General features: G+C 39.3%; 1 protein-coding gene across 2 annotated transcripts in view; it reads left to right on the forward strand.

Moving 5' to 3' along the window:
• LHPP (phospholysine phosphohistidine inorganic pyrophosphate phosphatase) overlaps window positions 1-27,060 on the forward strand; it is a 177,174-nt gene that overhangs the window by 54,206 nt on the left and 95,908 nt on the right. The gene's annotated exons all lie outside the window — the stretch shown is intronic.

Here is a 27,060-nt window from a genome sequence, read left to right on the forward strand (position 1 = left end):
AGCAGCAGTGCAATCCTATGCAGTTTAAGCCCATAGATTTCATTGGGTTTAGACTGGAATAACTGCAGAGGATTTCCTTCCTTCCTTCCTTCCTTCCTTCCTTCCTTCCTTCCTTCCTTCCTTCCTTCCTTCCTTCCTTCCTTCCTTCCTGTATTTATAGTCCACCTTTTTATTGAAACTGGATGGAATATGCAGAATAAGCCAATGTAATCAATAGAATGAGACATCTAATAAGTAATGTACCAGGACTAGAATTATATAAATCTAAAACAAGCATAGAATATTTGACATGATACAGAATGTAGATACATATAGTAGATCAGTAAAACACAGATAATAAATAAAACCAACAGGTAATATGTGCTATACACAGTGACACTGTCCACAGTTCCTTTGCATTTATCAACCACCTTCCAGAATAATTCTGTTATAGTATAGCCTTGTTACCTTTATAGAAACTCCATTCTGAACAATTTGATTTTACATAGTTTGTGGAGAGAGAGAAGCACGCGAGCCTTCCTGTCATCCTCAGAGAGGATGTTCCACAAGGTGCAAAATAAGAAATGTTACATAGTTTGTTCTGTTTAAAAACCAAATTGCTATATTCTAATGCTGCTGTTCATATTTTAAGAAAGTAATTGTACGCAGAATTTGATGTAAAGATGTGTACTACAGTCTAATGCCCTTAGATGGTGCCATTAGTACATTTACTGCAACACTTGACTGACATTCTTTCTGGGAGGCTCTGGCAATATTTGCCAAGCCACAGCAAAGCTTCAGTGCTTCATTAGGGGCTTATACAGCACATTAGCTGTCATAACAGTGGGCTTTTCAGATACTTTGCTGCTCAGTTTTTTTAAAACTTGCTAAAAACAGGTGAACTTCTTTCTATCTGTTTCTCACAACTCTGTGTCATAATTGCTGGAAATGCTTTTTCCCATTTAATTCAAAAGATTGGTGAATGAGCAGAGCAAAACATAGGGGAAAGTGAATGTAAGATAGTTGTCCCCACAGGAAAATGAAATTTCCAACACTTCTACTAGGTTTATTCCAAGTGTGTATACGTAAACAATTTTGTTTACCTCAATAGTAATGAGTAACAAATTTGAGGCTCATGATACCCCCAAGTATGGCTTACGACATTTTGGAACTGCTAAAAAAGTGGGGTTATGAAACTTGTTACTGAAGGCATTATATACCTTATACTGGAGGTAAAGTGGCTTTGAAGAGAGTATATTGAGATTGGCGTAGGGAAAGACGGAGGTAGATACAGGAGCGTATGAGCCAGGCAGCTATTTCTTATGAAATGAATAAGAAGCAAGCTATGAGATTTCTAATATTTTTGGGAAGGAGGGTGGGTTTGTGATCTAAAAAGGTGAGTTTTTCCATTATAAAAAATAACAGGAAGGAGCTATACAGAGAATTACCATCATCTGTATTTCTTAACACCGTAGAGTTTGGTGGGTAGCTGTGTTGATCTGCAGTAAAACAGTAGGATTTTTGTCTAGTGGCACCTTAGAGACCAACAAGATTTTCAGAGTGTAAGCTTTCAAGAGTCAGAGCCCCCTTCTTCAGACTTGTTGGTCTCTAAGGTGGCACTGGACAAAAATCCTGCTGTCTTAACACAGTAGTGCATAAATGAATATTATGCATCATTGTTATTCTTTGTGGCACCATATTCTGATTTTTGAAAGATATCTCAGTAAAGTAGCTCTACTTTTTCTGTACTCTGTCTAATAGGTTTCCTAGATTTGATTGCCTTTAATATTTTACATAGACATCATGAGTCAGGACAATGTCAAACAGTGAGGTAGAAATTTTTCAAGTAAATAAATAAATGTCACACATTGTTGAAAAGCTAGTTCATTTAGGATGGCGCATCCCTGAGATACAACAGGGCAGCATGAGGGGAGATTACCTTCTGTTAATAGATTATTGTATACGTGAAAATCACTGACTGGCAAATTCAGAAAGCAAATAGATTACATAATTGGAAGCAGAAGATGGAGAATCTCTATTCTCTCTGCTAAAACAAAACTAGGAGCTGATTGTGGTACAGACCATGAGTTGCTAATATCAAAAATTAGAATAACGATGAAGAGAAACACTAAAAGAAACATAGAGCCAAAATATAGTCTAAATAACATTCCTGAAGAATTTAAAGACCATGTAAAGAACAGATTTGCGTTACTAAGTTTAATTGATCACGAACCAGAAGAACTGTGGGCTGAAACCAGAGATATTATCAAGGAAGAATGTGCAGAGCTATTTCTATAGTCAAAAGAATGGAGAAGCCTAGATATCTGAGGTATGCAAATAACACCACATTACTGGCAGAAAATAGTGAAGCCTTGAAGCAACTTCTGATAAAGTTAAAGGAAACACGGCCAAAGCAGGATTGCAGCTGATCATCAAGACGACAAAAGTAATGACTACTTATGAATTATGCTATTTTAGGGATTACAGTAAAGAAATTGAAATTGTTCAATAGTTTCTGTTCCTTGGCTCAATCATCAACTAAAAGGGAGACTGCAGTCAAGAAATCAGAAGGAGATTGAGACTTGGAGGGGCAGCAAGGAACTAGAAAAGATATTTAAGGATAAGGATGTGTTGCTGGGGGAAAAGATTAAGATAATCCACATTATGGTATTCCCCATTATTATGTATGGACGTGAGAGCTGGACAGTGAAGAAAGCTGACAGGAAGAAAATTAATTCATTTGAAATATGGTGCTGGAGGAGAGTTTTACAGATACCATGGATGGCCAAAAAGACAAATAAGTGGGTTCTAGAACCTGAATCAAGCCTGAATTCTCCCTAGAATCTAAAATGACGCAACTGAGGCTATCGTATTTGGTCACATCATGAGAAGACAAGACTCAGTGGAAAAGACAATAATGCTAGGAAAAGAAGAAGACCCAACATGAGATGGCTTGACTCAATAAAGGAAGCCATAGCTTCCAGTTTGCAAGATCTGATCAAGGCTGTTAATGGCAGGATATTTTAGGGGTCTTTCATTCATACGGTCACCAGAGTCAGAAGTGACTTGATAGTGCATAACACCCACCCACCATTCTGTTGGCTGCTGGGTCCTATAAGTGTACACCTTTTCCAGTTCTTTTTTTAACCATGCTTTGTTCCTAGTATGCTGAATACCTAACATGTTCATCTGTGAATTGTTGCCAAACATTAGTGTAATGGAATGGAAGCGAAGATGGAGATAGAAGATGGAGAAGACGACTGTGGATGGATCTGCTAATCTGTATAGGGGAGATGTTTCTTTTTGGTACAGATGCAATCCTGCTTAAGAAACAGGATTCAGCATCACTGCTGGGTGACAGATGAAGGAAGAAGTATGTTCTTTCAGCATCTGCATTGCGTTTTGGAGACTAAGTGTCAAACATGCCCTGGTAACTCAATGTGTTGTATGTTGGGAGCTCTTGAAAGTTTAGAAACTTCACCTAGTCCAGAATGCAGCATCTCAGACTCTATCTAGAGCTGATGCCAGTTTCTTATTATCTCTGCTGCTTGCCAGCTTGTTTCTGGGTCAAATTCAAGCTGCTCTCCTAGTCTAAAATGGTATGGGTCGAGGGAACTTCAAACCATGCCTCCTCCCCCTGTATTTTTCTCCTGGGACTTCAGATTATCTAAAAATGCTTACTTCAGGTGTCATTATCACGGTGTCCATGATTTTTCCCTAGCAATATTCCAGCACAAAGTTTTTGAGTACCAGTGATGACTGGTTAGGATGGTTGCCGAAGTTGGCTTTGATTGATTGATTGATTTACAATATTTAAAGTCCACCTTTCTCACTGCGACTCAAAGCAGATGACACAGTGTCAGTCAATACAGTCAACAGGATGGAACATCCAATAAACAATGCAATGCGATTTGGAATGCAGAAATCCGAAAATAAGCAGAAATGTGAAACTGAGCTGAAATAAAGCATAAACACTTAAACATGATACATTAAACTATGCAGAAATTGCATAGCAGGAGCATACTTACAGTGGCAGACAGTACATAGTAGTATAGTTTTTAAAATCTCAATCATGATTTATTTTAAGGGAAGTCCAGTCCTTATATTCTAAATCTTCTATTTTGATCATTAGCTGATGTAATTTAAACAAAAATGTTCTTTGGCCGCTAAAGGGTGAGTTTTGAGTATTCTGTTTTGCCTGCAATTTGTGATGTGTTTGAACATTTTTTTAAAAAAAGAGCACTTACAAAGTTCTCTCTATAAACTCCTATGTGACTATAATATTTTGGCTTATTGAAGTATTTGCTGTCATCTCCACAGCAAATCTGAGATAACTATGAAATGTACCATATTGTGCAGGTGCTTCTTGGGAACACTGAAGAGTCCCTGGATTTTATAGTTACGGCAGTTGCTGTATAAATAGCAGATCCATTTGAGATGAGTCTTATTATTAGGATCCCTTCAGTTGTGCTCCGTGATTGAGCTTTTACAAGATATTAAGAGGATGTATAAAGTTTAGCTGCTTTGGCAGGTGTGGGGAAGAGATTCACAGAGTTTTGCACTGCAACAGAATGAAATGTTCAGGAGGGCTGTATCAGAGAGGAAACAGGCCAGCAGAGTCACTGAAGCGCAGCTCATCATGGCAGGAGTCTTTCAGTTTTCCCTTGGCATTCATTCTCCTACACACCAGGTGACTGCAGACAGAAGGTGGTAGTGTGCTTTCTCTGCTTACAACACAGAGCTGTTCTGTGCAGTAGATGAGAAACAAAATAAGCGTAGTATCCTGTGTTTTTCTCACCCTGATCTTGATTTAAGAATTTCCTAGCAAGCATGCAAAATGGCCTCTAGATTTTTTAAAAGGATGCATTATTGATATCAATGAAGGTTCTGTAACATTTAGTAAATGAAGCACCATTTGCAGGGATTTAATCTTTTGGGCTTCATTTCAGGGTGCAACTGATAAATAAGCCCATTTATGGTATTTAGGACAAGAGGTAAAACTTATATTTCTTTTCTACATTCAATAAAAGCAATTGCTTTTATTATTTCTTCCTGGTTTGCAGCATAGAGCCAATCAGACAGCAACCCCTGAAAGTAAGAATGTTTTTAAACCTAGAATAACTATGAGTGGACCAAACAGTAATATTCTTGGAAAACAGTAATAGCACAATCCTAAGTAGAATTACTTTTGTCTAACCCATTGTCTTCAGTTTACCTAAAAGAGTGTGACTCTGGTTAGGATTGCACTATGATGATAACACTTAGATGTGAACCCAGACCAGAGGGCTGAGCAAGCCTGGATGGGATTCAGCTGGTATCATTTTCTAGAACTAGGCAATTACAGGGTCTGACCAGTGTAAATGGGGAAAGCAGGGGCAGCTTTAGCTAGAAAGGGGAAAAATTCCAAACTGTACGGTTTGTGGTTCGTCACGTTTCACAAACCACAAACTTTCACGAACTTGCCCCAGTTTACGAATTGGTTCAGTTCATGAAAATGTCACTTCTGGGTCAGCAAAAGGTCTGCAGAGAGCCCATCCCCTCCCCGGTTGCCTAGGGAACTGATTGATCGGTGCCAGGCTGTCTGTAGTGATGATCCAAAATTTGTCGCAGTTCATGAGAAATGAGCTCCCACAAACCGTTGGTTTGTGGGGCCTCATCCTGGGCTTTTGCCAAGGTCCCCAGAATAATTAATGCCACCCCAGGGGAAGAAATTCGTAGAAGAAAAATGAGAAGGGAGTTCAGGAACCAAAAAGGAAGGCCAGACCTAGAAATTAAGATCAGCACTTTGATTTCAAGGTAGAGGCTAACTTAACCACATGGTTTTTGAGATCTGAGAGATCCTTTAAAAATGAGAGATTATTCATCGAGATACTGAGTAGACTAGAGAGATTCTGCTGTTTTCACTAGCTGATTTTAAGGCTTCTGACTCTGGTCTTTATAAATCCATTCTCTTGTTTTATTCCTGACAAGAAATAATATACAATGAAATTAGATGGTCTATAGTGAGTGTGTGAGACACACATACACAAGAAAGGATTACAGTATGAAGTAAAGAATTCATTGTTAACATATCGTACAACTGCATTTGAACAACATGCTCCAAGAGCCTACTATATTCATATGTAAGCAAATGAAGCAATCCTGCCCCCCAAATATTAAAATCTGTATGAATTACTAAATTACAGAAATGGTGATTTTTTGTTTTAGTAGATACACTTTCTTGTGTTTTAAAGATGTAAATTTTTGTAACAGAGCTCAGGTTATTGTGATCAAAGAGGCCCAAGCTAGATGTGAGTGGGCAGCCATGTGTGTGTATTCATGTGGATGCTCTGTTCATGTATAAGTCAACTAGTGAAGGACTCTGTTTTGTACATGACAAAGAGCATATGATTGAGGGGAGCTAAAGCCAGCCCCACTCCTTCCTTCCATTGCTTAAAGTGCTGCTCTCCCTCCCTAATTTCAACACGAAAAGTACTTGAAGCATCAAGGCCTAGTGAGGTGAGAGGAAAGGTTTGAGTTCTTCTCACTGGTGTTCTCCTTGTGATGTAAAAACAAGCCCCTTCCCCTATATGACAGGACATAGGAAAGTAGTCACATTTGCACTAGCTGTTAATATAATTCTCATGATTTAAAATATGAAAATTGTATTAAGCCAACCTTCTGTCAAGGACTTATCAGGAATATATAATATTTGTGCTTCATTAATGTAACTGTATTATTGCATATGGATAATTACCATTTCTTTGGATTTCAGGTAAACCATGCTGTTATTTCCTATTTATTATTGAATTGTGTCAGTCACATATGCGACCAAAAAGAACCGGCCCCACCCCCAGCCAAGGAGAGCTTGCTGGTGTCATTTCCTATTGTTTAGTTCTGTGTAGGCTTAGTACACTAGACAAATTTGAGAGGCAGTTTAGTTCATTCAGGTTGCCTGTCAAGCCAATTTATATTTCTCCTTTCCCTACAAATGCATTATTCATGAAGCCATGTGGGTAACTGGAATGAATACATGAAAAGAAAGGCATTCTTTGCAGGCCTCTCCAAAGTTTCTCATAGAGTTTATGTGCACCTCAGCACAATATAATCTGCTAAGAAAGAAAGACAGAAAACTCTTTTCCACTTTGAAGCACATAACGCATAGTAGATTTGCTGGGTTCTATTCCAAAATTCTGTCATCCCTTTCTTTTTGTTACCCATTTTTAAATAGGGTAGGATAGAGTTTGTTTGAGGAGTAGCCATTTTCTCTGTCTTAAGCCAGCCTTCCAATAGAGTAGTTCCACCTCAGAATAGTCATGGTAGTTAATCAAACATTAGTGTTTTTGTCTGCTCCCACAGCTTGTAGTGTGACAAATATTTGCTAGTTCATCATTTAGCAGCACCACTGAATATCACTGCAAACAGCTACGGAGATTGCCTTCTTAAAAATGCCTAGGGGGAAGGATGCTGAAATGTGCTTAAGAAGCATTAGCATTGGAGACAGCTGTGCAATTGTGGTTCTGCTAGAGATTTCCTACTTCTGTGTCTGGATTTTCTCTCTGAGTTTTGCCCTTCAGGTTTATTTGGAAATCTTGCAGTATCTTTTCAAGTACACCATGCAGAGAGAAACTAGCAATTCGATAAGGGATGAAACCAAAGCAAAAATGTTACATTTTGAAAAGAAATAATCGGCCCAAAACACATGATTATTATTAGATCAATGGTACCACTCTGGATCATTTGGTATTTTATGTGTGTTACTTGGCATGTGTAATTAGTTGATATCAGACTGTTACTTTTTTGTTAAATCTTAAGTTGATATTGTTAAATGTTATATAATATTTTAATCTCTGGAAATTTTATTTATGATTTAGGTAATGTGTATTTTGTTACTACTGTGTTGGAATTGTAATATGCAATCAAATATTTGATTCCAATAAAAAAAGAACCAATACTGAAATGTAAACCAGAGACTACCACCCAAGAGTAATTCTATACCATGTGATAGTGTGATCAAGAATAAACGTTATGATTTCACCATCAGTTGCTTATTCAATGGCCTTTTCCCCATCATTGGGTAGCAACTCATTTACGCATTCATTCCATAGATAATTGCCATAACAACCACCAAGCAGTGTCCCCTGCCACTACTGCAACCATGTATTCAGCAGCAATTGAAGATACAGCAAAATATCAGCAAATGTTAGATTAACTGAATAGCCACCTGGAGACTATAGCTTGTATTACTCTCACAGTCAAGCTATACATGCAGGTTTTTAAAGAGTTGGCTCTGGATTTCCCAGATCCAACTCGAGTTCCTAAAGCAGCAGTCATACAGCTGTTTTAGGCCTCAGAATGCCTCCAGGGGCTCCCCTCTCCCTCCTCAAGCTGTTTCCCCATGTCACAATAGCATGGGGGGGGCGTTTTTCACCTATGTTTTTACTGCTCCATGTGCACAGAATATGTGGAGCAGAAAAAGCAGGGGGGGGGGGAATTCCCACCTGTGCTATTTTAACATGGGGAATTGGCTTGAGGGTGGAAGGAGGACCACCCTCCTGCAGAGGCATTCTGAGGCTGTTTGGGCTCTCCTTTATTTTCCAACAACCATTCTCCACAGCTTCTGTGTGACTGCAGGGAACCTGAGTTGAATTTGGGGAACCCAGACCCAACTCTTTTAAAACGTGCATGTATAGTTTGACCTTCAGAGTGGATTGTACATGAGAATTTGTGTGCTCAAATGAAGACTTGGTTCTCCAAACCTGGGTTCTGTAAGGCCAATGAGGTTGACAGAAAGTGCTGCTCTTTTGACCAGAAAAGAATAGAAGGCCAGACTCATATTTATACCAGGCTTAGTCAAGCCAGAGCTTTCATATATCTACTTGCCAATAACAAGGACCCTTTGAGGTTGCAGAACCGTATTTCCTCCTGTGACTAAAGAATTATCTTAGGTCTGAGCACATATACTCTTAGGAGGATTGGAATAGATGGCCATTTTTTAAATTTCTCCGTATGTATTGGGCTAGAAGGAGGTGCAGGAAGAGTCTCTTGACCATTCGAGAATCTTTTGAACAACTTGTGTTAGCATATTCTGGGAATTGACTTGTTTGTGTTTTAGAGGAAAACTCAGATGTTGATAAAGAATGAATTGTTTCAGTGTATATTCAGGACAGTATCGGGGAACTGAACCAGAAACTTTGGTGTTGTTTTAATATTAGTGTATTAATTTGTCTAGTGCTGTCTGTGTTTGTGTAAGAGTGGCTCACCTGCTCCTCAGGTTTTACAGCTCTCTTCAGTCACAGAAGTATACATGAATGTGTACTCAAAATTAGTTCCTCGGATTAGCCAGCAGTTCAAATGTGAAGAGGCCAGGTTTACTAAATACTAGGAACTGTCTTTTAACCTTTCCCCAGATTAATAGAGGGGTATCTTTTGTCTGCCATACTCTTATCTTCAGTTTCAGCTCAAGTTCCCAATTCCAACAACAAGTACAATGATTGGCCAGACTCCATCCCAGCTCTGTATTACAGTCTGTCCTGGCCCTAAAAAATCTGAAAGGTGCAACTCTTGATCTTGTGTAGGTTTTATATTTAGAATGGTTACAGTATTTCTGAAGCATTGTCTTGCAGGCTGGAGAAGATAAAACAAGTTTTTTTAATGGCACCCATTTTCTAGCCTTTTTAGAAACAATAAAAACTTGATACAAACTTTGACTATGTAGTGCCAAACCTTGAAAATGGCACTCGATGTAATCCCTCACTGCTTCAGTTGGCCAGGGCCATCACTGTCATAAATCCTAGCAACTCTTATCTATTGCCAATAAGAATAAGTCTCTGTAATTGGTAGCTTGCCAGCCCAGAACATTAGGCTATTCAGATTTGATTTTGAATACAATGCATTTTACTGCCCACAGCAGTCACTGTCATTCAGATCCAAACTTCTACTGCCATTAAATGCATAAAAGGATCATAGAATTGCAGACCTGGAAGAGCTCTTTTATAGTGCTCTACTTTGAGCCAAGGTATTTCACAGCTAAGCAAGTCTATTAAATTACTCTTTAACTTCCAGACTGTTTCTACAATAATCCCCCATCCCAAAAACTAACAATTCCCATTTGTAGTGCTTGTAAGCAGAGTTACACCCTTCTAAGTCCATTGAAGTCAATGAGTTTAGAGGGGTATAATTTGGCTTCGGATTACACTGTCAGCCACATTAATTGTTGTGTTACCTACCAGTTTTTTTACATCTCCTCCTGTTAATTACCAGCAAAAAAACTTGAATAAAGATACTAGAAACCTATCTTTACCTGACCCTTTGCTCCTGCCTGGATTACTCAGAATCTCTTCTGAGACAGCAGCAGAGCTTTTTTGGGAGAGGATAAAGACAGAGCAAGGCACTGTGTGTCTCTCCAGTCCCTGCTTTTGTTGCTTCTACTATACAAGGCTCTGCATCTGTTCAACCACGTGCAAGCAGAAGTCCCTGTGCAAGAAGGTTCATGCTCAGTCTTCTCATAAGTCTTGAACTCCAGACAGTTAAACACTAAACACATATGCACACCAGTCAGCTGGTAGCATTTAGCCTTGGTTAGTTGAAATGGAGGGTCATTATAGTCAACTGAAGTAAGATTTGGCTGCTTTTCTGTTTATACTTATTTCCTATTGATTTCAGTGGGTATTACTGGTTTCCATGAAACTTAAATGTAAATGTTAAGTTTCCATGAAACTTAATTTGAATAGGACCACAGCCTTATACTCTAATCCTATCTTACTCAAAAGTAAATCTTATTTATTTAAATGAAACTAACTTCCAAACAAGTCTACCTAATATTGCAATCTTAAATATTTTAAACATTTCACCTCAACATACAGTTTCTCGAGTCTTAAGAATTTTCATTGCACAAACAAGAAACCCAAGGCTATTGTATCAGTCTGTAACCTAAACAAATTAATTTAACCCCAAGATGTGCTAGGATAAAAATGTAATAATTATGCAAATATTTATGAACTAGTTTAAGAAAATAAAAGGACAGTTCTTCCTTGTACAATGTTCCTTGGATCTGGTTGAAAGTCATAGATCGTCAAGATTTTTTCTATGGCAGATAAGTTCTTCCCGTCTGTTGAAAACAAAACAGGCAGATAAGGTCCACAGTCTCAGGATTTTTTCATAGTGTTTTCTCCAAATCTACATAACAGTGGTCACATCTGATTCATGTCCATGGACTGCATGAAGCCAATAAACACCTTACAAGGATCTATGTAGATCTGAGTATTACTTCACCCATGTCTCCTGTGGAGTTGGAGTTGATTGAAGAAGGAAATGAGATGGGGGATGGAGGGAGGACGAAAGAATGGGGGTTGGTGTCCCTCAGTTAGCTCTAGTTCCTGAAAAAAGGCCTAACCTTGAAATTTTTAAAAGGATATTTTTCCTAAAAATAATTTGAGAGTAGAAAAGATACGGGCTTTTCAACTGATTGTATATCCTCCATTAGGTAATGTTACTCGGTTTGGCTCTTTTTTTAATAACTTTTATTGAAAATTTCAACATAATTATAAAACATACAGCTAAAAAAGGAAATGAAAAGAACTAAGTATTGTGACATGGGGAAGTATACAAAACAGAAAGAAGAATAGAAAAAACAGAATAAAAGAAAGAGAAGGAAAAACTAATTAATAGGAACATATACCAATTTTCCAATTGAAGTAATCAGAAGCTGATACTTATTCTAGACTAAATTTAACTTTAACACTTAACTATCTCTCCTTTGGCTCTTTTTAACTTGCTAGTGCACCATCTAAAATTATTTTCCAGTTGTAAAAATGTAAAAGTCACTGTTTTTCTGCTGCTTTCAATCTAGAGAAGAGCTGGAGAAGGGGTTTTAAAACACTGCCTTTTTATATTGTTAACTGTATGGTCTTGGTGGTGCTGCTGGACTCTTTTTGATTTTGCTACTACAGACTAACACGGCAAACTCCTTTGAACCTTTACAGAAGCAAACTGATCCCCACATCAAAAGGAGCTGTTTGTATCTCCATATCAAAGGAGTTGTTTACATCCCTCCTCTCCTCCTCCCCTCCCCTCTCCTCCTCTATATTTGACCAGTTTCTTTCTGCCCTCCATGCATCTGACGAAGAGAACTGTGGTTCTCGAAAGCTTATGCTACAATAAAATTGGTTAGTCTTAAAGGTGCTACTGGACTCTTTTTGATTTTGCTACTACAGACTAACACGGCTAACTCCTCTGGATCTGAGGGAGACAGACACTCAGTTTTTATTACATTTAGAAGCCAATTAAAGCCTAAGCCTAGCAAATACAGATTTACCAATTACTGCTCCAGGCCAGTTGCTTCTACTAAGCTTAATTTAGAAGCAGTAGCATGTGACAAAAGAGAAGAGGCGACTTGGCTCCACATGCATTAGGATCTTTGTGCAAGGAGACGTGTACAAATCCCCCACATTAGTTCCTTTGCAAAGTTAAACATAGTGTATCCTGAACCGTTTTTTCCCTTATGAAAGATATTATGCAAACAGTTTCTGGGCATTAAAAGATAAAGGAAGGAAAGTGCTAAGGATTTCACACAATCTTGCACAAGCAGAAATGTGCTGTCCATTTATGTTTTCAGTTGCTCATTGCCAATGTATTCTCTTTTGTTTCTGTTACCTAGCAATTACAAGAATAACTTCCCTCATTGGCTAGAACAAGTCTGTTAACAATGCATAAATTAGACAGACAAATGTCTCCATACTTTGCCTCCTCTCTCTGGACCTAAAAGACCTGGAGATTTGCTTATTTTCAAAATGGAACCAGACAGGCACCAGATGATGCACCCAGGCTCTGGGTAAGACTTGGCCAATCATGAAGAACGGCCAATCTGAAATGTAACTTTCTCCTCCTTTTTCTTCATTTACTGGTATGTGATGTCTATAATGGCTCCTGCCTATTAGGTGCTGAAATAACCTGTATTATGCTGCCTCCCTGACTTCCTCAGTGTTCCCAAATAATTTTCACTGTTTTAGATCTGTTAATATAACTCATATTAAACGTAAAATGACAGAATGGTCAGCACATGGGGATGACTGTGAGGTAAAAAGATTCCTTTGTTCTAAATAAAACATCATTTTCCTTAAACAGAAATGGAGTTTATTTAAAAGTATATATGTGTAATGGTTTCACCAAGACGACTAGATTCATGGTTGCAAGATAGATACTGTTCTTCTAATTTTTCTAAATAGATTTAGTCCTTGTTTTCCACATTTGCCACTTAGGCCAATACCTTCCACCACAATTCTGCCAGCCGGCCAAAGGCCCGCCTTCAGGCCGGTGGCAGTCATTTGCCCCGCTGGAGGAGGAAGGCAGTGATTTAGCCCACCCTCCTTAGGGGGCTTAGCCATTGGGGGCGGAGTTAAGCAGCACTTGCTGATCCTCCGCCCCCATTAGGCATTCAGTCTCGCCTCAGCTCGGCCCACCCACCTCACCCAGTTTTCAGTGTGGGATTAGCCGGTTGCCATTTGCGTGGGGCCAGGCAGGAATTTTTTGCTCTCCGTCCTGATTGGCCTTGGGGCGGGGTTTTTTTCACCTGCCTCACACTGGAAGAAGGGTAGGGCATTTGGCCTGGTGGGCCGACTCAGTGTCACGGGTGGCAGGAGTTTTAGTTAGGAAATAATATGGAGCGGGCTGGCGAGCACCTTTGGCACCTCCACAGTGGTGGGGAATTGGGGTCCACCAGATGGGGACGGCTGCCGTACAGTTCGCCCCGTGGTGGGACGCCCTGGGTGGGGAACCCAGGCATATGCTAGTCTCCCCCCCGCTACCGTTCGGCCGGGGGGGGAGCTTTGCTGGAGTGAACCACTTTGCCTGGCTAGGCCGGGTCCAGTCACTGGACTGTTGGCTTGGACCCGGGGCAGCAGGTGTCTTGCCCAGACAGGCAGGGCGGGGTTGGGAGCGACTCCAGAGCCTGTCCTGTACCGCTAGTTAGGCCCTTGCCGTAGTTGATGTTTGGTTGTTGATTAACTTTAATAAAGCGGCCCAAGTTTATAACCCAAAGGAACGTGTCTGTCTTCATTCCGATTAGCGGGGCAAAGAATGTATAGACTTTTCTCAGCCTCCAGCACCCCACTCCCTTCTCTCTCCTTCAGAGCAGCAAACCCAGTTCACAATCCCCTGAGAGTACAGCTACCATCCAATCATATTCATAACACACTTCACTCACCCATCCAGCCCCCCTCTTTCTTTTCTTGGAGACCTTCATTTTAAAACATAGCAAACATACAATCAACCCCCCACATTAATTCTCAAAAATAAAACACATTAAATATTTACATAGCAAAACATTACACTAAATATTGTGCCTTAAGCAGTCAAAAGCAGTTATTTTCACCCAGACCTTTAGAAAAGCCTTGTGGTTGATCAAGTGTAATGGAGCACATATTGGAAATAGTTCGTGATGTGAACTCTGATGGAGATAAACTCTTTCCTGTCCAGTCACATTCCATTAACTGCTATACCATTTTGTGGAGTTTTTTTCTTTATCTTTTCTCGTAACCTGTAGGCACATATTAAACATATCTTTAAGTATGGGTAGGGTGTCATTCTACCGTAACTGAAAGGTGACATTTTGGGGTAAAAGAGTGGATAAAATGTAGTTGATAAATGCTTTGAATGAACCTATGTCTGGGGGGGAAGGGCTCTAGACTCTAAAGCCCCAGAAAATGAATAAAATGAAATCTGATTTGAGATTTGCTACAGTGAACCCAAGGCACATGAATAAAAAAATGATTATTGAGTGTTTACAAATTTGCTAAATATTGAAATACTTTTAACTTTGAATTTGATTTATTAAAATTTTTAAAATAAAAAAATAAAAAAAATTATTATCAGACATAGGTAATAGCATTTTCAAAAGGCATATAGTGTTTCTTGCCAGTTCTATTCCTTAATATCCCACAGCATTTTTTTTTAAATGCTGGAAAACAGCCATCATGACTCTGGCTCTGATTGTTCATTTCTATAAACATATTTAAACATATTACGTGGTGAACTTGGGATCCCATCTGGCTAGACTGTATGAAATGTTAATATTTTATGATATGTGTTATTTGGCATAGAGTCTTGTCAAACGTTGCTTACGTTCCTTTACATGCAAAATACAAAAGCTATTTTTAAAGCTATGGCTGATGTTATTTTTTCGTGAATATGACAGATGTGACTTGCTGTTCACTTCTGCAAAATGAATCATGGAAATCGAGAATCAGTCCAGTGTCATCAGTACGGAATTTGGACATGGGGGTGACATGTGTAAACTTCAAATATGTATATTATATTTTTGAGATCTTGCAGAAGAGCAATTGACACCTGTACTTTCTGTATGCTGGAAAAGTTGTATCTTCAGATCTGAATTAACTATGAAAATTATAATTGATGAAGTTCTTTGTTAGCAGAACTTCACAGCCTCCTGAATAAAAGAAAAGGGGAAACCTGAACTGTTCCTAAAATAGCACATGATCAGAAATAATTGGCCCAACCTAAATATAAACTTGAGAAAAAAACTACCAAGGTGTTTTCTGAATGCATGAATAGATGTTATAACAGAAATAGAATTATTTTTATGAAGACGCTGATACTGGATATTTGTATTTTGGACTGTAGCAAATCTATTTTGCCTGTGACTAAAATAAATTATAATCAGCAATGCTGCCATCAAGGCCTTTGTCTGTTCTTGCTGGAAAATGGGACCTTCTGAAAGAAATTTGCTGCAAAGCAAAGTGTGTCTACGTGCAGGAACATACAATCACTTTTAGTTAAGTTTTCAGAATAGCTTGTCATTATATGTAGATACTGAGCTTTTCTGCAAGCTCAACTTATTCCTGATTTTCTTCACCGTTAGAATTGGTTAGGGTACAGTTCTTCACATCTGTCCTCCGTTTGCATTTTCACAGTTATGGAGTGAGTTTATTTTGTTCTACATGTGCCTTAAATAATCAGGATCTTCAAGTGAGAGTGCTGTCGTCATCAGTGGCATCATCTGTGACATCATCGCACACATGCTCTTTTTTATGCATACTTGAAATGTCACATCAGTATAAAGGCTGATTTTTTTTTAAAAAAAGATTAAAATAGACACATAGGGAAGTCCTAAAAGGGGAGCAGCTCTGCCACTTATACCTAAGTGTTCCCCCGTCCCCACGGTCTAAACTGCAGAGCCCCTCTAGGGTTGACCCAGAGCTAGGAGGTGGAGGCCAGTGCCAGCGTGGCAAACTGATCTCTGTTGATCTCTCTCAGAATAGCAGCAATGTGCTTTTCAAACTATGCTGCTTTTTCTTTTGCCAGAACTGGCCATCCTCTTGGCTTTTGCAATTTTTTTTTTAAATTGTCGTTTTCATAGCGTTATATCAACCTACCATTGTAACAATACATGCAGCAGATTCTGAATTTGCAGCTTGCTTTCATTTTTAAAAAAGTAACACTCTAGCCTCTTCTCTTGCAGAGATATAAGGAAAAAGGCACATCTCCTAATGGAACAGGCTACACACTTTTTAAAAAAATAAAAGCTGGAAATTAAAAGAAACTGCTGCATGTATTGTTCCAATAGTAGGTCAATAAAAGAAAACCAGGAGGAGAGGAGCAGAAGGGGGGAGTGGTTCTATGATGATGAATGTCCAGTCATTGAAAAGTAGGTTGGAGGTGGGTGGGAGTGGGCAGGGCAAACAAAACTGAAAGAAACATTACACCATAGACTTTACCCATAGACTTCTCCACTATGTTGCCTTGCGTACTATCTGTTGCTTTAAATATGTGCTCCTATGTCAGCCCTAGAATTGCTTGTTCTGTTTCAGCATTTCTTCAACTCTGTATTGCTAGAATTGCTTATAGAATCATAGAACCATAGCATTGGAAGGGATCTCTAGGGTCATCTAGTCCAACCCCCTGCACAATGCAGGAAATTCACAGTTACCTCCCACCCACACACACAGTAACCCTTACTGCATGCCCAGAAGATGGCAAAACACTATCAGGATCTGTAATCAAATTGGCCTGGAGAAAATTGATCTCTGACCCCCAAGTGGTGATTGGCATTACCCTAGGCATGTAAGAAGGGGCTGTGAGAACTAAGCACTGATGTAAGCCATTCTGTCCTCCCCCTCATGATCTGCCCAGGTTCACAGAATCAGCATTGCTTAAAAACCTCCAAAGAAGGAGAGCTCACCACCTCCCGAGGAAGCCTACCGAGGGACCGCTCTAACTGTTAGAAAGTTCTTCCTGATGTTTAGCTGAAAATTCTTTTGATTTAATTTCAACCCATTGGTTCTGGTCTGACCTTCTGGGGCAGCAGAAAACAACTCTGCGCCATCCTCTATATGACAGCCCTTCATGTACTTGAAGATGGTTATCATATTACCTCTCAGTCGTCTCCTCTCCAAGCTAAACATACCAAGCTCCTTCAACCGTTCCTCATAGGACGTGGTCTCCAGACCCCTCACCATCTTCATTGCCTTCCTCTGAACACGTTCCAGCTTGTCTATATCCTTTATTTGTGGTGCCCAAAACTGAACACAATACTCCAGGTGAGGTCTAACCAAAGCAGAGTAGAGCGATACCATCACTTCATGTGTTCTGGATACTTCTGTTGATATAGTCCAAAATCTGATTTGCCGTTTTAGCTACCACATCACACTGCTGATTCATGTTCAGTGTATGGTCTACTAAGACTCCTAGATCCTTTTCACACATACTACTGCCAAGACAAGTCTCCTCCATCCTATAATTATGCATTTGATTTTTCCTGCTTAAATGCAGAACTTTACATTTACCTCTGTTGAAATTCATTTAATTTGTTTTAGCCCAGTTTTCTAGCCTGTCAAGACCATCCTATATCCTGATTCTGTCTTTGACTGTATTTGCTACCCCTCCAAATTTAGTATCATCTGCAAATTTAATAAGCATTCCCTCTATTCATTCATCCAAATCATTTATAAAAATGTTGAACAGAACAGGTCCCAGGGCTGATCCCTGAGGCACTCTGCTTGTCACTCCAAGAGGATGAGGAACCATTAACAAGCACTCCTTTATGTTCTGTTTCAGCATTTCTTCAACTCTGTATTGGATTCTTGCTAATGTTATGTCTTTGTAAACTTGCGTTTATTTACCATATGGCATTGTTTATGGAATTGTCCTTGATATTGACTGTACTACTCTCACACTGTGTAATCCTGTGTAATCCGCCTTGAGTCTCAGAGAGAAAGCTGGACCATAAATGACATACCTACATACATATATACATACATACATACATAACACATGACGAAAAAATTGACTCAAAATTGGCTTCCAGAAAATGATAGGGCTAAAAGTGATCTCAAAAGAACTGGAAAAGTGGGGAGAACTGAAGGCTAAAAAAATGTGTGCAGAATTTGGGAGATAAATTGAAGCAGCATGGAGCTAGAACTGACAGAAAAAACACATGCAGAAAACCCCATTGTCTTGTAGGTTGTATTTATACTAGTTGATACCACATGAAAAGAGGATTCCCATATGCAAGAGTACCTTTTGCAAGTTTAGTCGATAGTATTTTTTTTCTCTTCTAATTTTCGAGAGCTAAAACCTCAACATACTACTCTATTAAATTCTAATGTTTTTGAAAAGTTGATGAAAACTAAAATTGATACTAGGAACAGTGACAAGGAAGGTGAACACTGATTTCCTGGGAGAGAGCAAGAATTGCTGCGGACATTGTATTTCGCTTAACAGGATTGCCACTTTCTCATTCAAACCTCATTTTGTTCTGTTTTGTTCCTAACAAGCAGCTTTAGAGCAAGTAAATGCAGAAGTCCGTTGTCCTTCTTCCTATGGCCACCCAGGGGTTTTGTGGAGGGACTAGAGGCACAACATTCCAGGGGCCCACAGAGGCTGGTGAATTATTTGGCTCATTTTCCTATGATGTTTGGATCTGGGTAGTGTGAGGGAGAACCAGAGGAAATCACTGTCTGAAGACTGGGAGCAGCTCATGACGCCCCAGCTGCCCTGAGTCTCAATGAGAAAGGGGGACTCTAAATTAATACATCATCCTTAGCTAACCCTTAGTGTAAGGGTTTCAAGCCCTCTTATTTAGAAAATGTACATGCCTCTTTTCCAAAGACTGCTCAAGGTGATTAATAAAGTAAAAAAACCCAATAAAATCATAAAAAGCATAAATGATATGTAAAGCCAGAAGTCCATGGAATAGCCTAAAGTGATATTCATAAAACAGTCCTAAGGCTAGAAGAAGACCATAAAAGCAGCTTGAAAAGAGAAAATCCCTCCGTTAATGTGTGGGTAAAGAGAAATGTTTTTGTCTGGCGCCTAAAGGTAATGAAGGTAGATGCCAGGAATGCAAAGCATTCCAAAGGTGAGGAACTACCACTGAAAAAGCCCTGCCTCTGCTCACCACACATTTCACCTCTGCCATCAGAGGTACAGACCACAATGCTTGAGAAGAAGATCTTAACTGGCAGGGTGAGCAATGAGACATCAGTTAGTCTTCTAAACACTTTGGCCTCAAACCATTTGGGGTCTTAAAAGAAAGAACCAACTTTTTGAATTGTGCCCTTAAGCAGACAGGCAGCCAGTGCAGCAGACCTTTCAGCACAGAGATGATAAGGTCCTTCTGTCCAACTCCTGACAATAACCTGGCTGCCACATTTTGGAACATTTGAAGTTTCTGGATTGTTTTGAAAGGCAGTTTTCATAGAAAACGTTGCAATGATCTAACTTGGATGTGATCAGAGCATGGATAGCTATGGGCAGATCATGCTCTTTAGGGATTGGCCATAGCTGGCATATCGGTTGAAGATAATAGAAGGTGCTGTAGAGGAGACCTGAGCCTCTAACCATAGGCCACAATCCAGCTGAACACCCCCCCAGGCCACAATCCAGCTGAACACCCCCCCCCCAAGCTTTAATGCAACCCCTTCCAGGACAGGCTGACTCCAAAACTGTGGAACTTCATCCCAGGAATAGTAGTTTGTCTTGTTCTGTTGCTGTCCTTACCAGCAGAGGAAGACTTTTTTTTTTGTTTTACCTAGTGTTGCCTCAATGATCCCTCCTTCCTGTGCTGTGTTTTAATCACTGTTTTATGTGCTTTTCTATTTGCTGTTAATTGTTTTTATGAATTTTTTTACAATGCTTTTTAAAAAACTGTTAGCTGCTTTGATGGCCCTGAAAGGTGAGAATGTTTAGGCAGAAAAGTCAAATATAAATCTTGTTAATAATAATAGGCCTTAAGCAGTTTTGTCATAGACCCCCTCCCACCTTCGCCATCCTGTGGGACCTAATGGAAGGGTAGCTTTTAATTGTCTACTTTCATTTGATACCAGACAGCTGTACAATTGCAGTGCTCAGTGACCTATAACAAGTATTACTCCTCCTTGCATTCAGTATTCAAATGTTCTGCATGATTATTTTAGTCATTCCATCCCATGGACCCAAATACTACTGTGTCCATTGAGTCATCTGCAATCTGGTACTAATGTTTGAGCCTTGTGGGAAGTTGACAGCTTCCAGCTGGTACATGACGAGAAGGATTTTGTGTTGTATGACCCTGGAGAACTGCACTGAGTATAATGCCTCCATTTGAAAACTCTTCCATGTCTTTCTGAATTCAAGCCCTCATTTATACTGTGAAATGCAGTTTATGGACAGTGGAACCTTCAAGGGCTTCTGATCATCACGTGAACTGCCTGAGCACAGAACTAAGCGAAGCAGCTGCACAGGGCTCTGTAACCTGCTACAAAGTGGAGCTTTGTTCACACTGTGAAAGCCATTTTGCAGTTGAATAACATTAGCTTCTGCTCAACTATTGGCTGCGGGGAACTGAATTCAGGTCTAAAAATAGGAGAATGTTTAAATGGGTCTGTCCAACTCTGCAGTGGACAATTTGCAGTTGTAACCAAGCTTGACATCTGCCTGAGAATTACATCATCTGGAGGGGAAGTTGGAAAACCTTTCAAAACGATGCTTTTCTGAAAAGTGAATTATTAGTTTTGTCAGCTAATGATCACACCACATATTTTGCAGTGGCCATGAATTTTTAAAAAGTGCAGGAATGCAAGTCAGGAAAGAAGCAGACAAACAAATTGAAATTTTCACTAAATATTATGGTAAGACTATTTAGCCAAGGTATCTATGCACCCTGCCAGCACTGACAGATCATAAAGATTCCCTGAACAGTCAAACAAAGAGCCATAGATTGTCCAAGATTCTTCAGCTAAAGGGTAGCTTAACATGGCTACTTCTTTAATATTCTTGTTCTGACCTCTGACTTAGCACTATTGACTTCCAACACATGAATTAGGGCCTTAGATGACAACAGAAACTTCTAGGGGTCAACAAAAAAAGAGAGCCCTAACTTCTTTTTGTTGTGCCCTCAACAACCTCATTTCTACATTTCTCCAACCTCATTTCTACATTTCACTGCTGTAAAAAGCCATGGAAGATTTCCCCACATGTATTACAGTGAAGGGAACTTAAATTCTCAAGTGAATAATCTAACATGGGGTTTGGCACAATGTGGCTTCAGTGTAATTAAAGGGTATAGATACGGGTTCTAATTAGTTTGTTGCTATATTCCTTCATCCCCAGTCTCCTGTGGCACTCATTTGCAACCTTTTGGAGGACATATCAACAGAAGATTTGGGTACCTTCTATCTCGACCTATGGACCCATGTGATATTTGCTCTATGCGCATGCATATAGGCAAGGCAGATTAGTCCCACCAGGTTGTTTGTATTCATCTGCTACAAAACATTCCTGCTGGTAGTTTTCCATGACTTGGAGACAAAGGGTTAATCTTCCTAAGGAAGCATGTTTTGTGCAGCTGTCTCCATGTGCTCATAATTTCAGGTAACCTTAACCTGGCAGAGAGTCCAGTAACACCTTTAAGACTAACCAACTTTATTGTAGCATAAGCTTTCTAGAACTACAGCTCTCTTCATCAGATGCATCTCGAAAAGCTTATGCTACAATAAAGTTGGTTAATCTTAAAGGTGTTACTGGACTCTTTACTATTTTGCAACTACAGACTAACATTGCTAACTCCTCTGGATCTTTAACCTGGCAGATATTTCACCAGAAAGGTGTACTTACAATTCTGCTTTATGTATGATTTTGAATGAAATGTCTACTGCAAGAGAGAACCCCCTTTCTGAAAAAGCTGTTTAAAATGGGTATCATCTGTATAGTGACATGTAGGAGCTAATTCTCTCAAAGTGTTTTCCAGTTAAAACTGAGGTGTAAAAATCATTATACGATGACTGACTTGACTCATAACTAGAGATGAGCACGGACCAGAAAAAAATGAACCATGCAGTTCGTGGTTTGTCACATTTCATGAACCACGAACTTTCACGATCCTGCCCCGGTTCACGAACCAGTTTGTTTTTGGTTTGTGAAAACGTCACTTCCAGGCCAGCAAATCACCACTTCCGAGGGTCACTTCCGAGTCAGCATAAGGTCACTTCCAAGTCAGCATAAGGTCTGCAGAAAGCCCAACCCCCGTTGCTAGGAAACTGATTGATTGGCACTAGGCTGTCTGCAGTGACGAACCAAAAGAACGAACCAAACAAACCCCCCTAAAGTTCATAGTGGCTTGTCAGAAATGGGCTCTGATGAACCGCTGGTTCTCGAACCACGAACCGGCCTGGTTCGTGACAAACTTTGGTTCGTATTTTGGTTTGTGCCCATCTCCACTCATAACCAATACATAGTCAGCATAAAGGAGTTTTTTTCAGACTGATTTGTTTTTCATGTTTGGGGAAGACAAAGCCCCCAAGGCCTGGGGCCTCATCCCCGGGAGGGGGGGTGCTATCTTCTTTCCAATTAAACCAAAGACTAGCTAATACATCAGAAATCTGACAGCTTCCCTGTAATTGCTTGGCTCCTTTACAATGCCAGCTGCATTGGTTAACTGCCTCTCTGTAGCTGTCCACTTCTCATCACCTCCACTTGCTCTACCTAGATGCTGCTGCTTTCCCAGCCCGAGTCCTTCTTCTAGCCCCTTGAGCTCCTGTCCTGACCTTTCTTTTTAATTTTTTTTTAATTAATAAATTTTTATTGGATGGGTCAATATATAGTCAGATTAAAACACAAATACAATCCATTTCAATTCCCACAAGTATATTTCCCCACCCCTCCCCTCCCCCTTTTCCATGTTGACTTCCAACAGCACTCGAACCCTCCGCTATTAATATCACATTATTTCTGTATTATAGTTGTTCTTATCTTATTATTAGTAAAGATCTTAACTATATCTTATCTTACTTAGTATCATTAAAACCCTTCAAAAGACCATAATTGTCCCTTAACATCCCATTTCTTTTCCATATATTTTTTCAGCTTTTTCCAATCTTCCAAAAATATTTTTGGTTCTTGATCCTTCAAGTTTCTTGTTAGTTTGTCCAGTTCAGCCATGTGCAACAATTTGTTTGTCCATTCTTCAATTTCAGGTATTTCTTCTTTCTTCCAGTACTGAGCATATAATATTCTTGCTGCTGTTATCATATAATATAGCAATGTCTTGTCTTTTCTATTAACGTCTTCTAAGTACAAAGATAATAACAGCATTTCTGGATTTTTAACAACATTATACTGGAGTATCAAAGACATCTCAGCACATATTTTAGCCCAAAAGTCTCTAGCCTTACGGCAAGTCCACCACATATGAAATAGAGAACCTTCATGCTCCTTACATTTCCAAAACTTATTAGATAGCTACTTATTAGCTATGGCTAATTTTTTCGGTGTTAAATACCATCTATATAACATTTTATAGCCATTCTCTCTGATACTGGTACATGTTGATATTTTAACGTATTTTTCCACAATTGTTCCCATGCTTCCATCATTATTTCATTGTTATAGTTTATTGCCCACTTTACCATTTGTACCTTGACTGTTTCATCTTCTGTGAACCATTTCAATAACAATTTATACATTTTAGAAATTGCTTTATTACTATCTCCTAACAAAAGTTCCTCAAATTCTGATTTCTTAGTTCTAAAACCTGTCTTCCTTTGATCTGTATCAAATAGGTCTTTAATTTGTCTATATTGTAACCAACCATATTTAAATGGCAACTCCTCATTTGGTTTGGGTTTTACCTCCTTATCTACTACTTCTGTTAAGTCCTTGAGGGTAAGCCATTCTTTTCCTTTATATTCTAGGTTTGGGTTGATCACCTCAGCTGATATAATCCACAGTGGTTTCTTCTGATCTATAATTTTTTTTTATATTTTAGCCAAGTCAACAATAAATTTCTTCTCAGATAGTGGTGCTGAAACATTGCATCCATTTTGTACTTATCGTACCACATATACGCATGCCATCCAAAAAGTTTGTTATAGCCTTCCAAAGTTAACAATTTATGATTGGCTAAAGACACCCATTCTTTTAACCAGACTAGACATATCGCCTCATGGTAAAGTCGAAGATCAGGTAATTGCATTCCACCTCTTTCCTTAGCATCACAAAGTACTTTCATCTTTACTCTTGGTTTCTTCCCTGCCCACACAAATTCCGATATTTTCTTCTGCCATTTTTCAAATTGTTTTTTGTCTTTTATGATTGGTATTGTTTGCATTAGAAACATAATTCTAGGCAACACATTCATTTTAACTGTGGCAATCCAACCAAACCACGATAAGTTTAATTTATTCCATTTTATCATATCTCTTTCAATTTGTGTCCAGAGCTTTTCATAATTATTCTTGAATAGATCAATATTTTTAGCTGTGAGCTCTATTCCCAAATATTTAGTCTTGTGTACCACGTCACAGTTTGTTAATTCACTCAGTTCCTGTTGCTTCTTCTTGGTCATATTCTTGGTTATTATTTTTGACTTCTTTTTATTTATAAAAAAGCCTACCAAATCTCCAAATTCCTTAATTGTATGCAGTAGTCTTGGCAAAGTTTGTAGTGGATCTTCTGCTATAAACATCACATCATCTGCAAAAACTCTCAACTTATATGAAGATCCCTTTATTTTTATTCCTTTTATGTTGTCATCTTCTCTAATCTGCCTTAGTAATATTTCTAAGACCATAACAAATAACAATGGTGATAGTGGACATCCTTGTCTTGTACCTTTCCTTATTTCAAACTTCTCTGTCAGGTCGTCATTGACACAGATTGTCGCTCTTTGTTCCTTATATATTGTTTTTACTGCTTCTATAAATTCTTTACCTAAGTCCATCTTTTCCATTGATGCGAACATAAAGTCCCAGTTCAAGTTGTCAAAGGTCTTCTCTGCATCTGCAAAGAAAAAGCCAACTTCTTTATCTGGTCGCTTGTCAATATATTCAATGGCATTTATAACCACTCTCAAGTTGTCTTAGCTCCTGTCCTGACCTTTCTGCATGTTTAAGCCAGAGGATCAGGTGGGGAAAGTTCCTTCTAGCTTCCATCTGGACCACGAATATCACCTTCCAAGTCTCCAGGACACTAGATGCTCCCTACCCGGCAAAGGCTCCAAGCCTGGCTGCTCCATTCCAGCTGATAGCCAGCTGTGTCCCCTGCTTCCTTTAGCTTAGGCCTTTTATTTATTTTCCCCTGACCACTCCCAGTTCCTACTTCCCTACTTCTATTCCTGAGCAGGACCTTTCTTTCAAGCATTTCTTTACCCAGATAAGGCCTCTGTTCTATAGGAAGCTGATACTGGGTGACCTTTCTTCTGCCTGCTCCTCCTTTGCTCTTGCAGGTCCAAATAGTTCTTCCCTCAGCTGTGCAGTTGGGTTGCTATCTACTTGAGGGCTGTGCCCCTGTTCTGTCTCAGGGGTAAGGTGCCCTGGGCAATGCAGAAATCTTTAGTTTGTGCGTGGGTGGCCTTCACTGCTTTGCTAAGCCATCATATTATCAAGTTTGCTATTTGAAGGAGAAAGCTGGGGGCCTATGATGAATCACTGGCGGAGAGGCAGGAGGAATAAATGATTCTGAAATCTCAATCCATCTATTCAAATTTCCATTTTTTCAGGATTTTATAAATGCTCAGGGACTTGAGCAGATTAATTTTGCCATCTCCTCCCCCCCTTTCATTGCTTTCCAACTCCTTGTCTGCATTTGGTGTATCCTGGACCATACTTGGACTTCCCCAGACCAATTATTTTCTTTTGGTTAATTTGCAAAGACATTTTATGCATAACAAGGGAATCACGCGAGTATACAGACCTCCCCCCTTATGGGTGCCTTGGTTTTAAAGTGTTCATTACTAATCTTAACCATGCAGTTTGCTATTAGGTATAGTGATGAGGCTCCTGTTTTGGAAGAGGACTGTTAGGGTGTTTTGTATCTACAATCTTGTGTGAATGCAATAGACCCAAATACAAATCTCTATTCAGTTTTGAAGTTACTCAGTATAGTCAGTATTGCCTATAGATATGGACATTTACAAAGCATTTGGTATAAAGAAAAGTTAACGATGTATTAGCTAGAGCATTCCATGATAGGTTCTTCAATGTGATAATAGTAATAGATTGGAATGCAATTTCCATTCTGCTTTTCTGTACCTTTCCCACCCTAATTCTGCCTCTCAGCCATGTGGACGAGGAGTTGGCCTGGACCTCTTTATAACTGCAGGATGTGAGCATCTCAGGCAATTATTTTTTGTTGCTTTTGAACTAAATCAAGCAATGCATGTTCATCTGTTAAATATATTATACATTGAAGCTCATCTAGCACTTCAACCAAACATAAATATTGATTTACTTCATAGGTTACTAAGTAGGGTATAAATTGGTTGGTAGTAGAATATTTACTTTTGATCTAGTATGTCTTGAATTAAGGAAGAACTTGGAATTGCAGTGATTCTTGCTAACACTTGCATATGCCAGTGCAAGTTGAAGGCAATGATTAAACCATTTATAATGGCAAATATCTGATTCCCATGGAACAGTGTTTGTCCAGATTTCCTGCATTTAGAGAACACTTTTCCACACTGACTTGTCTACTGAGGAAGCCCACCACAGAACCTTTGCATGTTCCCCCCAAAATCTACTCATTCTCCAGTTTACTGCTGTATATTCTCCCCCCCCCTCCAATAATATGGATTCAGGAATAGACCCCAATTTAAAACACAGCTGTACCAAC

This window comes from Eublepharis macularius, chromosome 6, assembly GCF_028583425.1.
Source record: "Eublepharis macularius isolate TG4126 chromosome 6, MPM_Emac_v1.0, whole genome shotgun sequence".
Classification (NCBI taxonomy): domain Eukaryota; kingdom Metazoa; phylum Chordata; class Lepidosauria; order Squamata; family Eublepharidae; genus Eublepharis; species Eublepharis macularius.